Consider the following 9,023-nt stretch of genomic DNA (forward strand, 5'->3'; position numbering starts at 1 on the left):
TTTAATAAAAAACTTTCCACCTGTGGTAGGTTTTTTTTCTCTAAAATAATTTTTTCTAAATTTAATAAAATAATAATAAATTTTAAATATGTATATATATTTTTTTAAAAAAATGACCACTTGTGGTCGGTTTTGGAAAAATTACTACAACTTTACCGACCACAGATTTTGGTCACTTTTGTGATTGGTTTTTTATAAAAACCTTACACAGGTGGAAGGTTTTGGTGGTCGGTTTTAGCCTTTTTTTTTAAATAGTGGAATATTTATAAACTGATAGTACTACTGAGTATATATATTGTTTCAAATCCTCAGAATTTTGTTCAAACAAAGAGGTGCATAGCTTTTAGAATTGTATATCTACTATAATATTTATTACATAGGAGATGAAAGCACTGGGCTATAGCCAGTAATGCTTGTAATTGCTTCTCATATTTGAAACCATTTGATTTTGAATCATTAGCACCCCACACAAATATTCCAGCTCACTCTCCTTTACTTTTAAGCTTACTGCAGGCTGTGAAGAATACATTTCTGGAGATAATCCACCACTCCCATCCGTGGCAAAGCTAGCCAAGATCTTCCCCGCTTCAAAATTTGATCTTTGAGTAGAAAAATAGTCCATGAATTGAGACACAGTGGTTCCTTCATCATACGTATAAAATTGGAAGTTAACATAGTCTATAATTGTTGTCTTTGGGTACACAAAAATCTATATTTTGGCAAAATAACTTCATTACAAGTTCAAAAATAAACCAAGAACACTTATGAAATTTTCAACACCTTCAACACAAGATAAAAAACTATCTTTCAAAGAAGTGTGTTTTCAGTATTTTAAAGAAAATTAGATGAAGCAGAAAAAGCCAAGTCCTCCTAATTCACGGAGTGTCCTTAAGGAAATAATTTTCCTTGAGTACCTGAGGTTGCGGTATTTTCCTCCCAAGATAAAAAACCATAACAATCCAACTGTAGTGGCACCTCAAACGATCGGATTATCTTCGAACTCACTCAACAGTTAGATGATCACACAGAGTATTTTAGAAGATAAGAAATGTTTTCAAGTGCAGAAAAATTCGTTCTAAACCTGTGAAAAAATACAGGTTTATATAGCCATTAAGTGCTCCTTCCAAAAGGTGGAAATGGTTCACCGAAAAGGTGTATCTTTTCTAAACAGTCATGTCTATCCATTCGAAAGAGTGTGCCTTTTTCGAACAGCTACAACCATCCAAATAGTCAAATCTTTTCCGAAATAGTGTCTTTTATCGAAGAGTTGTGTCCCTTCAGAGCAACTTTTCATTTCCCATTCATACCAATTGAACCCAACAATCCCCATATGAATGGGAAATGACTACTCTTTGTAAAACTTTACGAACAAGTATGTGATCATCAAGCAAAGACTGATTGCATCTGGATAAGTGAGTTTTCCTTAGAACTTTTCATAGTGAACATGCACTGGGTAGATTTGATATCTTTGAATCGTCGAGCTTTAAAGTACGTACACCTAGACAATACATGTCACACAACCAATTTTTTATTGTTTATGGTTCTGACGATTTTGTTCGTTTCAGCCATGAACACATTCCGGTTTCATGAGAGCTTATAGAATAGGCCTTTACTAATATTTTCTTTGAAGCGGCTTCCACTTCGCCCTTACATAAATGATTTTTAAATGTTTAATCATATAGATTAAACTATTTGGTCAAATCTGCCAAATTTAGATAATCATTAAAAGACTTCACTCCATAAGTCTTATCCTTGTTTACTAAACATTGTCTATATCATGAAAATGGGTTGGGTATTTGACAATGTTGAACCTATTAGACACAACTTTGTTTGATCTCCTTAAACCTAACTCTTGGGATCTCCAGTCTGCTAGGTAGAGTTACCCCATGCTGACTTGTCCTAGGCCTTAAACCCATTCCCTTGGATGTCCTTTTAACTTCTCTAGATAGGCCTTTTGTAAGTGGATCCGACACATTATCCTTTGACTTTACAATGTCAACAGTGATAATTCTACTAGAGAGAAGTTCTTTAATGATATTATATCTCCGTCTTATATGACGAGATTTACCGTTGTACATCATGCTTCCTGCTGTTTGACTATCATAGTGTATGCACACCGGTACCAATAGTCTGGGCCTATAAGAAATATCTTCCAATAAATTGCGGAGCCATTCTGCTTCTTCACCGGCTTTATCCAATGCGATAAATTCAGATTCCATTGTGGAGCAAGCAATACATGTCTGTTTGGATGATTTCCAAGAGACCGCTTCTCTACCGATAGTAAACACATATCCACTCGTGAATTTTACTTCGTTATATCCAGTGATCCAATTTGCATCTCTATATCATTTAAGTACCGAGGGATACTTATTATAATGTAAAGCATAGTCTTAAGTGTATTTAAGATACTCGAAAACTCTTTTCATTAAAATCCAATGAGTTTTATTGGAATTGTTCGTGTACCAACTCAATTTACTAAAAGCACATGCTATGTTTGATCGTGTACAATTCATGATATATATTTAACATCCCAACACTCTTGCGTACTCCAATTATGAGTCATATTCGCCTTCATTCTTTTGAAGTGCAAAGCTCATGTGGAGTCTTGGCAATACCAAATTTCAAATACTTGAATTTGTCAAGTACCTTTTTGATGTAATGAGACTGTGACAATGTCAACCCTTGTGGAGTTCTATGGATTCTTATTCTTAAGATCACACCTGCAACTCCAAGGTCTTTCATATCAAACTTGCTCTTGAGCATTCGTTTTGTAGCATTTATATCAGAAATGTCTCTACTGATGATCAATATGTCTTGTACATACAAACAAACAATTACTTGGTGATTTGGAGTGTTTTTAATGTTAACACATTTATTATATTCATTTATCTTAAACCCGTTTGCCAACATGGTTTGGTCAAACTTTGCATGCCACTTTTTAGGTGCTTGTTTTAGTCTATAAAGTGACTTAACAAGTTTACACACCTTATTTTCTTTTGCTAGAACCACAAAATCCTCCAGTTGTTCCATGTAAATTTCTTCCTCATATTCTCCATTTAGGACTGTTGTTTTCACATCCATTTAATGAATTTCAAGATCATATACCGCCGCCAAGGCAATTAACATCTGCATTAATGTTATCCTTGTTACAGGCGAGTATGTATCAAAGTAATCAAGGTCTTCTTTTTGTGTGAAGCCTTTTACTACAAGTCTTGCCTTGTATTTGTCAATAGTACCATCCGCTTTTATTTTCCTTTTGAAGATCTATTTAGAACCTAAAGATTTATTTCCTAGAGAAAGATAAATCAATTGCCACGTATAGTTGCTTAAGATTGAATCAATCTCACTATTAACTGCCTCTTTCCAAAAGGATGAATCTGACGGCGACGTCACTTCTTTAAACGTTTGAGGCTCATTTTCTAAGAGAAATGTTACAAAATTCGATCCAAATGAAGTTGACGTTCTTTAACGTGTACTACATCTTGGATTCTCATCATTATGTACATCCTCACTTGGTTCATCTCAAAGTTATTTAGACTCCCCACTAGACTGTTCATGTCTAGTTTTATATGGATAAATATGTTCAAAGAATTTAACATTACCTGATTCAATTATCGTATTTTCATTGATATTCGAATGTTCATATTTATGAACAAAAAACCGACATTCTTTACTACTTTTAGCATATCCTCAGAACAACAGTCCATCGTCTTAGGTCCTATCCTTAATCTTTTAGGCATAGGAACTTGAACTTTCGCTAGACACCCCCAAACTTTGAAATATTTCAAGTTGGGTTTCCTTTCTTTTCATTTTTCATATGAAGTTGATTGTGTCTTACTATGGGGCACTCTATTGAGTATTCAGTTAGTTGTAAGGATAACTTTTCCCCATAAGTTTTGCAGCAAACCTGAACGTATTATTAAGACATTCATTATTTTCTTCAAGGTTCAATTTTTCCGTTCTGCAATTCCATTAGATTGAGGTGAATACGGGACCATAGTTTGATGGACAATTTCATTTTCCACACATATTTGCACAAAGGGAGATTCATATTCTCCGCCACTATCACTTCTTAGCATTTTGATTTTTCTCTCTAACTGATTTTTAACTTCTGTTTTATATTTCCTAAACGCATCTATTGCTTCATCCTTATTATTTAGCAAATAGACATAATAGTATTTAGTGCAATCGTCAATAAAAGTTATAAAATACTTTTTTCCACCACGAGATGGTGTTAACTTCATATTACAAATGCCAGTGTGGATTAAGTCTAAGAGATTGAAATTCCTTTCAAAGGACTTATACGGATGCTTAGCATACTTTGATACCACACATGTTTGACATTTTGATTTATTGCACTCAAAGTTTGGCAAAAATTCTAAGTTAATCAGTTTTCGTAATGTTTTGTAATTGACATGTCCTAATTGTTCATGCCACAAATCATAAGACTCAAGCAGGGAAGAAGAAACTAAACTTTAATTGATTTCAACATTTATTACATTCATTTTGAATAGGCCCTCTGTGAGGTAGCCTTTTCCTATGCACATTTCTCCTATACTAAGTACAATTTTTTCGGAAATAAATACATATTTGAATCTATTTTTGTCACGAAGTGATACATAAATCAAGTTCTTCCATAACTTCGGTACATACAGGACATTGTTTAAAGTCAATACTTTGCTTGAGGTCATTTCAGGCAGACTTTTCCTATTTCTTTGACTTTTGTAGTTGCGGAGTTGGCCATATATATCTTTTCTTTGCCTTGAGCCGGAGCAAAAGCAGCAAATAACTACTTATTAGCACAAACGTAGCGGGTGGCACCGAAATCCATCCACCATTCTCGAGGATTTTCCACCAAGTTGCATTCAGGCAGCATGGCACACAGATCGTCTGTTTATTTCTTGGATTCAGCCATATTTGCATGGTCCTTCTTTTTGTCTTTCTTTGAGGCATGACAATCCGTTGACTTGTGGTCAATCTTTCCATAATTAAAGCATTTTCCCTTAAATTTCTTCTTAGGTTGATTGCTTTCATGTCCAGCTTTCTTTTGCTTTTTGGAGTTGTTGTGGTCGTCTTCTATAATATTTGCTCCACTTATTGCAGAATTTCCTTTCGACCTTCTTTTCGTGGCTTTGTTGCCTTTTTCAATGTGCAGTTTTACTATAAAATCTTCGATTGTCATTTCCTTTCACTTATGTTTTAAGTAGTTCTTGAAGTCCTTCCACATAAGTGGTAACTTCTCTATTACTGTCGCGACTTGAAATGCCTCGTTCACAACCATACTTACAATTAAGTTCATGTAAACATTAAAAATATTTTTAATATGTTCAACAAAGGTATTCATCAAACTCATACCTTCCGCGAGGAGATCACAGATGATAACTTACAGTTCCTGGACTTGAGATACAACAGACTTGCAGTCAATCATTTTAAACTCAAGAGATCTTGCAACGAAGAACTTTTTGGTTCCAGCATCCTCAGTCTTGTATTTTCTTTCTTGCGCCCCCCACAACTCTTTTGTTGTCTTTATTCCACTATACATATTTTATAGTTCATCTTGGAGTCCATTTAGAATGTAATTCCTACATAGGAAAATGAAGTGTTTCCACTCCTCCATAACGATAAATTTCTCCTAGTCCAAAGTTCCCTCAAATACCTCTGGAGCTTCTTCAGATGTGAATCTTTGAAGACATAAAGTTGTAAATTAGAAGAACATCTTCTGTTGCCACCTTTTGAAATCAACACCCATGAATTTTTTAAGTTTCTCCACTAGTGCTATTGCCTACGAAGCACTCGTACGACTCGTTATGGCAACATTAGTTAATGCCACAATCATTGCACTATCATTCACTTGACTATCAATAGTTATCTTCCTGTCATAACAAGACAGTAAATTTTAGTATATCAATACTACTTATAAAGTTGCAAAAACTTTAAACACCCATTGTTTCTAGTTTAACGATGAAGTTTTTATAGCTTCTAATCGTCAACCGAATGACCTCTAACTTGTAATGAAGATGTTATTTATTCAAATTACTTGTTGAGTTCAAATGGAGTAGAAATATTAAAGCTTTAATCTCCAGAAACCAAACAATACAGATTATAGAAAAAACACTTTAGTGAAAAGAAAATTTCACCAAACAAGCAAAAAAAATATTATTTTTTGCAATTTATTTCCTTAAGATTGTTGTCTTCGGGTACACAAAAATCTGTATTTTGGCAAAACAACTTCAACATAAGTTCAAGAATAAATCAAGAATGCTTATGAAGTTTCCAACACCTTCAACACAAGATAAAAAATGACCTTTCAAAGAAGTGTATTTTCTGTATTTTAAAGAAAATTAGATGAAGCAGAAAAAGCCAAGTCCTCCAAATTCACGAAGTGTCCTTAAAGAAATAATTCTCCTCGAGTACCCGAGGTTGCGGAATTTTTCTCCCAAAATAAAATGGCTTAACAATCTGACTGTAGTGGTACCTCAAACGATCGGATTCTCTTCGAACTCACTCAACAATTAGATGATCACACGGAGTATTTTAGAAGATAAGAAATGTTTTCAAGTGCAGAAAAATTTGTTCTAAACCTGTGGAAAAATACAAATTTATATAGCCATTAAGTGCCCCTTCCGAAAGGTGGCAATGGTTCACCGGAAAGGTGTATCCTTTATGAACAGTCATGTCTGTCCATTTGAAAGAGTGTGCCTTTTTCGAACAGCCACAACCATTCAAACAGTCATACCTTTTCTCGAAATAGTGTATCTTTTATTCGAAGAGTTGTGTTCCTTCCAAGCAAATTTTCATTTTCCATTCACACCAATTGAACCCAACAATAATGCGACCGAGCTTTTTCATAGGGCCTTGTAGTGACTTTGAACTTCATCATCATCAAACGGAGCTATGAAAGCAAATGATATAACTCTGTTGCTTTTCAGGGTTGTAATTAACTTAACTATGCACTCAACAAAAGTGTCAGGGTCTGCTTGGAAATGTTCATAGTCGATATCAATTCCATCCAAATTGTATTGCTTAATGATATCTGTAAGACAAGAGAAAACATTTGAAACCCAAGAATCAACTGAAGAAGGGTTGAAATAGACGCCGCTTCCTCCAACACTGTCCCCTCCTAAGCTTAATGCTACTTTAACATTAGAATATTGGTCTTTAATCGCGGAAACAGCAGAAGGGGCGGGGTTATCCATGTCCCAAAAGATGTTGAATTGACCATTTGTTAAAGTCGGAGAAGATGTAGTATAGTTGATAGCAAAGGAGATAATTAAGTGAAATTTGACACCAGAGCGAATAGGGACGACATCACTAAACTTGACACCATTAATGTTATAAACCAAATGGGAGAGCCCAACCCTAGGAGAATCCATTTGGCTTATAATCCCCTTAGCATTTCTCTATTTTTCCAATGTGGGACAATTGGTTCATAACAATCGCCTCCGCTTAAGAACCAACGACCTCGTTAGTCATGGCTGAGCCTAGCTGGTCACGACTGGCACCCTTCTTAAGTCCAAGCCACCACTCCGAGTCGTGGCTCCACGCATGGATCGATCCTCGTTGGTCATGGCTATGCCCATATGGTCACGGCTAGCACCCTTCTTCGGTCTAGGCCACCACTACTAGCACACAGGCCACCACTACGAGTCACGGCCCAATACGCGGCTCTCCACACGTGGATCGATCCTCATTGGTCATGGCTGAGCCTAGTTGGTCGCAGTTGGCACCCCTCTTAGGTCTAGGCCACCACTCCTAGCGCATAGCCACCACTCCGAGTTGTGGCTCCACACATGGATTGATCCTCGTTGGTCACGGCTATGCCTAGTTGGTCACGGTTGGCACTCCTCCTGGGTCCAGTCCACTACTACTGGCACATAGGCCACCACTACGAGTCACGACCCAACACGCGGCTCCCCACACGTAGATAGATCCTCATTGGTCACAGCTACACCAATGTTATAAACCAAATAGGAGAGCCCAACCCAAAAGACTAGTATAATAGGTGGGAGAACCCATTTGACTTATAATCCCCTTAGCATTTCTCTATTTTTCTAATGTGGGACAATTGGTTCAGAACAATCATCTTCGCTTGAGAACCAACGATCTCGTTTGTCACGGCTGAGCCCAGTTGGTCACAGTTGACACCCCTCTTAGGTCCAGGACACCACACGTAGATCGATCCTCGTTGGTTACGGCTACACCAATGTTATAAACCAAATAAGAGAGTCCAACCCAAAAGACTAGTCTAATAGGTTGGAGAACCCATTTGACTTATAATCCCCTTAGCATTTCTCTATTTTTCCAATGTGGAACAATTGGTTCATAACAATCGTTTCCGCTTGAGAACCAACGATCTTGTTGGTCTCGACTGAGCCCAGTTGGTCACGACTGACACCCCTCTTAGGTCCAGGCGACCACTCTGAGTCATGGATCCACACATGGATCGATCCTCGTTGGTTACGGTTATGCCCAGTTGGTCACGGCTGACACCCCTCCTAGGTCCAGGCCACCACTATTAGCACACAGGCCACTACTAAGAGTCACGGCCCAATGTGCGGCTCCCCACACGTGGATCGATCTGCGTTGGTCATGGCTATGCCCAGTTGGTCACAACTGGCACCCCTCTTGGGTCCAGGACACCACTCCTAGCGCACAGGCCACCACTCCGAGTCACGGCCCAACGCGTGAGACTCTTAATGAAAGCACCAATGTTATAAACCAAACGGGAGAGCCCAACCCAAAAGACTAGTCTAATAGGTGGGAGAACCTTTTTTGGCCTATAATCCCCTTAGTATTTCTCTATTTTTTCAATGTGGGATAATTGGTTCGTAACAATTAAACTCTACTCCAATGTATTCCCTAAATATATCGGAATTTCCAGGTACTGCGTGGCTTGGTGACCAAAAAAAAGTAAGAATTGAAAACCAAAAAAGAAACTAAAATCTTGGAAAGCTCCATGAAGTTGAGATATTTGTAAGAAAATCACTTACATCAAGGAATAACACACATATAAAATCAAGAAA

At 37.1% G+C, this 9,023-nt stretch overlaps 1 pseudogene; it reads right to left on the minus strand.

Moving 5' to 3' along the window:
- Window positions 1-320: 320 nt before the first annotated feature.
- LOC107846188 lies at window positions 321-8,958 on the minus strand (annotated as a pseudogene).
- Between the last annotated feature and the right edge of the window lie 65 nt (window positions 8,959-9,023).

The sequence above is a fragment of the Capsicum annuum genome, chromosome 11, assembly GCF_002878395.1.
Source record: "Capsicum annuum cultivar UCD-10X-F1 chromosome 11, UCD10Xv1.1, whole genome shotgun sequence".
In the NCBI taxonomy this organism is placed as follows: Eukaryota; Viridiplantae; Streptophyta; class Magnoliopsida; order Solanales; family Solanaceae; genus Capsicum; species Capsicum annuum.